The sequence below is a fragment of the Ixodes scapularis genome, unplaced genomic scaffold (assembly GCF_016920785.2).
Source record: "Ixodes scapularis isolate PalLabHiFi unplaced genomic scaffold, ASM1692078v2 PGA_scaffold2__306_contigs__length_199485367, whole genome shotgun sequence".
NCBI lineage: Eukaryota > Metazoa > Arthropoda > Arachnida > Ixodida > Ixodidae > Ixodes > Ixodes scapularis.
In genome coordinates, this window is record NW_024609857.1 from 84730749 (window position 1) to 84738914 (window position 8166).

Sequence of the window (8166 nt, forward strand, 5' to 3'; positions counted from 1 at the left end):
GTGCGTTGCGGAGTCCTTGCGGCCAGGCGCAGTCGCTTGCGGACCGACGCGCGCTTTCCCGCAACGCTCGGTAGCGCGACGCAAGCGAGTAGAGACTCGTTCAACTCTCCGAAGCGTTGCGGTGCGTTCGGGCGCGTTCGACCAATCAGAAGCCGAAAGAGGCGAGGGGTGACGTGTTCGCTCGCCCCACCCGGCCGACTCGGCGAGACGTATCCGGTTCGCCGGTCGCAGCGCTTGCTTTTGTCGTTTTGGGGAGCGGTGGAGACTGTACTTTCCAAGGCTGCGATGGTTCAAGCTTTACAAAACGTCGGGGAAGCCGGCGAGAATCCCAAGATCGAACGCTTCGACGCTGTCGCCGTGCGCCGCCATGTTGCCTTGGATTTCGCTTACTATTGGTGAGCCACTAGCGACGATAGCGCGTTCTTATTGGCTCTTGACTGCGGTTGACTGCGTGTCAACGCAACTGTGCGTACAAGTTTGGCGCAAGCGCTCGTCGCAACGCAACGCGTCCGCTTGCCGCTACGGAACGCACCGCGCTCAAACGCGAATGTGCGTATGGGCCTTATCTCGGGACCTTACGTACGGACGCAGCGGGCGCTGCGAGCTATCCCAGCCAGCGTGATACGCTTTCCGCGCGTCGCTGTGCCCCCTCTCCAAGGTCATGTGACATACACACGGCCTTGGATAGGCCCCGACGGCTCGTAGCATCCGCTGAAAGCCGCCGAAGATCACCAGCGGTCGGGCCACCGGAAGTAACCCCAAAGCTGCATTTGTACGAATTTTGAGTGACGGGTTAATCTTCTATAATCTTGTAGAAAGACAATAGCGACTTCTGGGACACACAAAAGAGAGTCTCGGGGCTTGGGGAGAGGGCTCTTCTCTTCGAGAGCTCTTCTCCCGTCGTGGCCGGAGGCGAGACAGTTATCGTCACTACCTGTCAAGGTTCCTAGATGGGCATTACAAACGAGGCGTTAGCGACATCCACCAGGTGCTGTTTGCTAATCCTTTAATTTGTTTTAAAATTCCTTTTCATGTCTTTTTCAACGAGATTGGTGTGTCTGATGTGATAATGCTCCCTTGAACACGAATAGACCAAGAAAGAACCGTCGAAATTTTGTTGGAGTATCCCTTTAAAGGATATAAAGAAAACAAAAGAGGGGGGGGGGGGGGATCGGTGGCCGAGTGGGCTAGCGCACACCACCTCGGAGCACGTAGAGCAAAAGCTCGCGCTGCAGATCCTCGGATCCTAGGTTTAATCCCCACCCCTGCCCATGAGCATCGTACCGGCGTGCGGTCGTGTATCACTATTGCGTGGCGCACGTTAAAGACGCTAGCGGTTGTACTGCATTGGCTAAATTTCTCATCTACAGCTGGCAGACCCGTCGCCCGTTGAGGTAGACCAAGTTCTACGCTGTATAAACATACACACAACCCACCTTTTTTTTTTTTTTTTTTTTTTTTACAATTGAACGTTTAGTGAAACACAATATTTGTACACAAATTCAGGCCCCCGACACATAAAAAGCACTCTCAGTTAAGTGCACTGACGGTGCACTTACGCAGCTATCCTCGCCGAGTTTTGTGAAGATTTTAGACCCATGTAACGAATTCCCGAAGTCTTGAAGATGGGGAATGGGGTAACGGTCTGGCACTGTTACATTGTTGAGAGCACGATAGTCACCACATGGTCGCCAATCGCCGGATTTTTTTGGTACCATGTGTAAGGCTGATGACCAAGTACTTGATGAGGGACGTACGATGCCGAGTTCGATCATATATGTTCGAACTCCTGCCGCGCGATTTTGAGCCGATCAGGAGCAAGGCGTCGAGGTCGTGCGAACACTGGTGGGCCAGTTGTTTCTATATGGTGTGTAATGGTGTGCTTTACTGTCTGTGGTGTTGGATTGCCGGAGTAGTTGAGGAAACTCGTCTAGAAGCGACTTCCAAGGAGCCCCTGAGACCTGCGTGGATATAGTAAGGTTGAGGGACTTTGTCTTGGACAGAATACCGTGAACGTAAAGGTGCGTTCCTCTGTCCAAGAGTATGTTGCGACTGAGGTCAACGAGGAGGCCAAATTGTCGCAAAAAATCTGCTCCTAGAATGGGTTGTTGAACATCTGCCGCATAGAATATCCAGCGGTACGTCCTCCGCAGACCTAAGTCGAGGGTGAGTGACCGTTGACCATAAGTCTTGATGGAAGAGCCGTTGACAGCTTGTAACGGTGGTGTGTCTGTTGGGTGCCGTCGTTCCTCTTTTGTTGGTGGTATTACACTTCCTTCAGCGCCAGTATCGACGAGGTACTGAAGTTTAGTGACGAGGCTCGGTCACGAAAAACAGACGGCTTGTTCCGTCGCCCGCGACAGCGTCGGGCCTGGATGTTTTCTCGGAACATGCAGGGCGGCTCACATTTTCTTGCGCTGGTACCGAAGGTGAAATGGTACCAGCAAGTACCGCTCCTGTTTGCAGACCTGGATCGACGGCGTTGGGGCGGGCTGGCAGAAAACTGACGTGACGCCGAGCGATGTGTCGACAGACGTAGTTGTGCGATCTCTTCGGAGTTGTTTGACTGTCGACACGAGCGTTTTGTTGGCCTCCACTACCTGCGTTAGGCTGTCTTCTTGCTGTGATACTTGGCGCGGGGTGTTGGGCTGTGCAATTTGGCAAACGTTGGGAGTGCTTACGTCCATGATTTGATCCGCCATTCAAGCTAAAGCCTCGACAGAGTCCGTTTCAGAGGTGGCGAGTATCATGCGTACTTGACTCGGAAGTCTCTGTAGAAATAATTCTCGGAGGATGCTTGCATCCAGAGTGTTGGCTTTTTCACCGAGGAGTTGTGTCATACGCCGAAGGAGTTCTGATAGTTTCCGATCTCCAAGTTCTTCTGATGTCAAAAGTTCTCGAAGCCGGCGTTGTTCAGACTCGGTTGTACGCCGTATCAGTTCAGACTTGAGAGTGTCGTACGGCGCCTCTGGAGGGGGTGCACGCAAGATGTCCCGAACCACAGCTGGCGTTGCTTGTGGCAGCGATGAGACCACATGGTCGAATTTCGACTGCTGGGATGTTATTTTGTTTTTGCGGAACGACGACTCGATGGTGAGGAACCAAAGTTCTGAATCTGATGTCCAGAATTCAGGTAGCTTGAAATTGATTGCAGCAACTTCAACAGCTGCTGAACTCTCTTCTGTGGAGGACATCGCTACTTGATATGATGGGGTTGTTAAGAGATTGCAACCGCTGATGAGCAAATGGAAACAAGAAGACTTGCCTTGATGGGCGAGGACTGATGTAAGTCCGAGCAGCCGGGTCACCAATTGTAGATGCTGGATTACAACCAGGAGCAGTGCGAACAAGAAAGATACTACATATTTACAAGAACCTATAATTAAAGATTGCTCATCGGGCGGTTTGTCGTTGGAACGGTGTCCATGGCAAGCTCCGTGCCCGTGCCTCACCTGAATTGCGTCCAACGCTGGTTCATGGCACGTGTCTTGGAGCGCTTTTCTTTGATGTCGTTTTATTATTTTGTGCTTCTACAACTCTAATGCAGTAGGCCTCAAACAAATCTCTCTGTTTTGCTTTTTAGTTTTCAAACTATTTTTGTTTCGTCAAGACTAGGCGCACACGGACACCTGAATTTGTGTACAAATAGTAAGTGCGTTTCAATAAATGTTCAGTTGTAAGTTAGCGCTCGGTCCTGTCTCGTCTTCCTCGTTTTTTTTTAGGCGCTTTACAAGTTACTATCAACTAGCCCACCTATCCATTTTACTGCCTAGACTGAATCAGGCGCCTTGCGATTCGTCCAAATGAGTTAACGTTAAAAACCCATTACAAATTACAAACACCAAAGTAATACACAGTTACAATTGCTTTTAGCCAAACTAATAAATTAGTTTTTCTTATGCCCACCTGCGATGGCTCTATTGAGTTTGACTGGGACGTCATACCTTTTTGTTCTCCGTGTTATTTTCAAAAGTTTCAAGGACGGAAGTTTTCGATAGCTTTCGTGCGCTGTATTCTTTGGCAAAAGATTTACACCTATGTGAACCAGTCGCCAATATGCGTATATTCGACCCACTAACATACAAACGCTAGCGCCCTTCTACCTTCATTTAGTCATCGATGTAATGATTTGAGAAGCAGAACAGCGAGTTTCTTATAAATCTTCGAAACAGAGATATATTTTGGATAGGAGCACATTCTCCCGTGAACTGCTCGCAAATTCCCGATAAAAATACCTGTTATGGCGTTTTGTTGCAGATGCCTGCTCCAGCAAGCATGACGAGGAGCCATTCGGTAAGTGAAGTGCGCCAGAAATCACCAAAGCACAGAAAACCGCAGAACAGGAGAGCCATGAAATGGGAGCGTTGATCGATGCGACGCTAATTTCACCCTCTCTTCTCTCCTGATGAACCGACTGAATGGTCCCGTGCTATACAGTCACATCACCACAGCCGGTGCCATCGTGCCCAAGGCCCTCCACGCAGAAAAATAATGACGTACCTCAAAAAATGACGCCTGTTATCTCGAGACAATCCAGACGGTGGAAGGAAAGTAAGGCGCAGTTTATACACTTGCAACCGAGTAAGACCGAGAGAGACAAGACCAGTTTTTAACCCTCTTGCCCGGGATACTGAACCAAAGAATTTAGTGCCCATAATAAGTGGCGCACGTTCTTTCCATGAGCCAGCAGCCGCCGGTGTGCGCGAGCACACGCAACGAAAATGACGTCAAAGACCTCCATTCGCGGTTAAGAGGACAGTGAAATGCATGGGCTTCGGACCAAAGGAGAATAAAGACAGGCTTTTCATCTCTACAAGTGAAAGCTACGTGCTTGTTAGACCGCTTATCTTTTACACCAGACACCACTGCGTAGATGAAAAACTTGTCTTTATTCTCTTTTGGCCCGAAGCCTATGCATTTCACTGTCATCTTAACCGCGAATGGAGGTCTTTGACGTCATTTTTGTTGCGTGTGCTCGCGCACACCGGCGGCTGCTGGCTCGTGCAAAGAACGTGCGCCACTTACTATGGACACTAAATTCCTTGTTTCAGTATCCCTTTAAGTTTGGATGCGCTGCTGCGGAGCAAGTCTTCCGCCGTCTTGTCTCTCTCCGTTCTACTCGGTTGCAAGTGTGTGAACGGCGCTTTACCCACGGATAAAGACGGTTCCTTAGTTGGCTCTCACCAACCCCACGATGCTCCTAGACACGTTGCACCATCATGCGGGATTGGTCAGAAATGCGAGCGAATTTTCGCGACTAGTTTGCGAATTGGCGCCGTTCAGACACCTTTTTCCCCCGTACACGAGAGTGTGAAAGAACAAAAATTGAAGACAAAAGGACACGGGGGAGCAGAGCACCTCGTCCGCTGGGCCGTGGAGCTCCTTCCGACCATGTCCTGTCTCCTGCGGAACATCAGACGCATTTTTTCATACACACCCTTCCAGCCAGGCACTTGGCGGGAGAAGGGGGGGGGGGGGCACGCCCCCCTTTCCTGGCTGGGGCGTGGAATGCTGCACTGTGCCTTCAGTCCTTTTGTCTCAGATATACACAAAATCGGTACTGTGGAGGCTCAGGACCTGCTTTGGCTGTTGAAGCCCTTGCCCCCTTGCTAGTCCTTGCATATACAGGGTGAAACAAGACGACGCCACGCTCTTTAAATCGACCGGAAAATTCGGTTTCTTGATCTATCGCGCTACGACTTTGTGCAGCGTTGACCACAGATGGTGCATTTTGTTTTTGTAAAATTTGCGAAGAGCGAACTTACCTGCAAAAACTTTTTGACTGTTTTTTAATTTGCACCGAACCTAAACGCACTGAACGTGGTAACTTAAAGAAACTTTTCTTTTCTCAAATTTCGCTTCATTTTAAAAGTCATAGGCAAATTAGAATTACGAAAACAAGCAAAAAATAACCTCCTTCATGACGTCGTAAGTCCTGGCTTGGGTGGCCGTGAACCAGAGGAGCTCATCGAGCCCTCACGGCTGCCCCTCCGTGTTGACAGCTCGAGAGGGCGCCACTAAAGCACGTGTTGGATAGGCTGTATGAAGCGGGCGGCCAGGGCGGCTCGTATTGCATTTGCTGCGCGATTAAAGACTAATTCGGCATAACACTTCATTGGCCACAAACGACAGCAAACACGAGGTAAAGATCAGTTCAGAACGGGAGCCACTTCGCGCTGCCATACCGCCAAATGGCCAAATCGCCAGCCAAGCCCGCGCCGAAAGCCTTCGGAACGCTCGGAACCGGTGGGATCCTCGAGCCGGTGTAGGACCGCAGCGCCGCCGCGTACATCCGGGACGTTTCTACGCTCGCCGTTCGTCGGAGCTAGAGTTCCTCGATATGCTCCCCCGAAGGGGGAGCAGAGTTGCGAATTTGTTTTCCCCGCGCCGCCACGCCGCTATTCGCCGAGATCCATCACGTGAGGAGCCAAGCATCCGGCGCCGTGCAAGAAAGCCACCTTTACGGTCGCCCCGCCGACGTTGCTCGCGCCCCGGAGTATGTTCCCCTGCTTTCGCTTCCTCCTCTTCCTCTCCTGTTTTCCATGCGCGGCGGCGCGCGCGGCGCCGCTATTCGCCAAATTTAGTCACGTGAGGAGGAAAGCATCCAGGGCGTGCGGGAAAGCCGGCGCTACGGCCACCCGCCGAAGCTGAATGCGGAACTCTGCTACCGTAGGTAGCCAAATACAGGAACTCTAGTCGGAACCTCATCCCACTAGCCCTTTCTAGTATGCGCCGTTTTTTCCGCCGCTTGGTGGCGGGTTGTTTGACGGGTCTTTTCTAGTTTCCGTACTTTATAAACTGCATTTGTTTCTTTTCTGATCTAAAATACTGAACGAAAACTACTTTCATACATAATTGAAACGGTTCGCGACGCTTATATTTTGTATTTCGACTAAAAAAAAAGCTTTTAGCGGCTCTGACCAGTAGTAAGCCCAGGACCAAAGACGTCACATATTGCGCGCTTTCGCTAACGCGGGTCGCCCTCGTAGGTGGAGGAGGTTTCCGCGTCGCCCGGTTAAAATATGACTCACTGAAATTTAGTTACTCCCTCCGTGCCCGCTGGCTTGCCCGAACCCCAAGAGACGTGGAAACCGCGAAAAAGGTAGACGCTTAAATATGATTGCAGGGCCCCTTTAAGGGTGTAAACAAATTTGAGTGAATAGCATATAAGCCTTGACTTTGTAAGTAGGCACTTGCATAGCAGGGGCATTCGCTGTCTGATTTAACAATGAAGCATTTCCTAGGCACTGTCCTGGTTTCAAAGTTATCCGTAGGCCCAGACTCCTTTCTTTTGCAGTCGGCAAATACGACGGCTGTCCAGACCATGAGGACATCTGTGAGACACGATGCCGCATCCTGATGAATGCTAAAGGTCACTGCGACCACGTCTACCCCAAGAGGTGCCTGTGCAGCTGAGACGCAAGCAGAAGTTCTTCGGCATTTGCCCACCCCCATTTTCCATTAAAACTTTACTCAACCTTGAAAGAAGAAACTGATTCTGCTATCCTGTATTTTTTTTTTAGGTTTATACTTTAGAATGAAAAGCTTGCAAGTGTGGTAGAGGTGGACTGGTTTTCACTCCAGAAATTCAAAAGCAAAGATATTGCTCTGAAGTGTGATATCTAGAGCCAAGAAATTTGAAAATATCTCTTGGTTACTTAGATTAACAATTGGATAGATAATTATTAGGGGGGTGTGAATAGTCGAGATTTAGAATACGAATCGAATATTTTTCTTATTCGATTCATGTTCAATTCGAGAATTCCACCATATTTGGAAATTTCAGAATATTTGGTTATGGCCGAATATTCAGGTAATGTAAGGATATTCGGGTAATGTAGGGATATTCAATCGAATAGCGAATATTCCGTGCGCGGAACATGCCCTGAACATCCAGAGAATCCTTAAAAGCATTGTTTAGCCGCCTAAAATTGCGGGTCTTGTAGCCATTTTTTATAAACCCTTGCTGTTTACGTTATAAGTAAAACTGCCATGTTTTCACGATTCTAACGCGCAGGCAGATTGAGCTTCCAGATATTCAAAAAGTAAATTGCTGCCAATTTTACCGCGCAGGCAAAATGAAGATTGAACACATACCCCACAGAACAACTTTTATAAAACTCACGCCACCGCAAAAATAAATAATGTGCACAAGTCGTCGTTGTC

The 8166-nt window shown here is 49.5% G+C and overlaps 1 long non-coding RNA gene across 1 annotated transcript; it reads left to right on the forward strand.

Moving 5' to 3' along the window:
• The first annotated feature begins 356 nt into the window (after positions 1-356).
• Positions 357-7478, forward strand: LOC121836384. Its single transcript, XR_006077908.1, has 3 exons — positions 357-395; positions 4258-4293; positions 7298-7478. It is a non-coding gene; the product is annotated as an uncharacterized LOC121836384 (long non-coding RNA).
• The last annotated feature ends 688 nt before the right edge of the window (positions 7479-8166 follow it).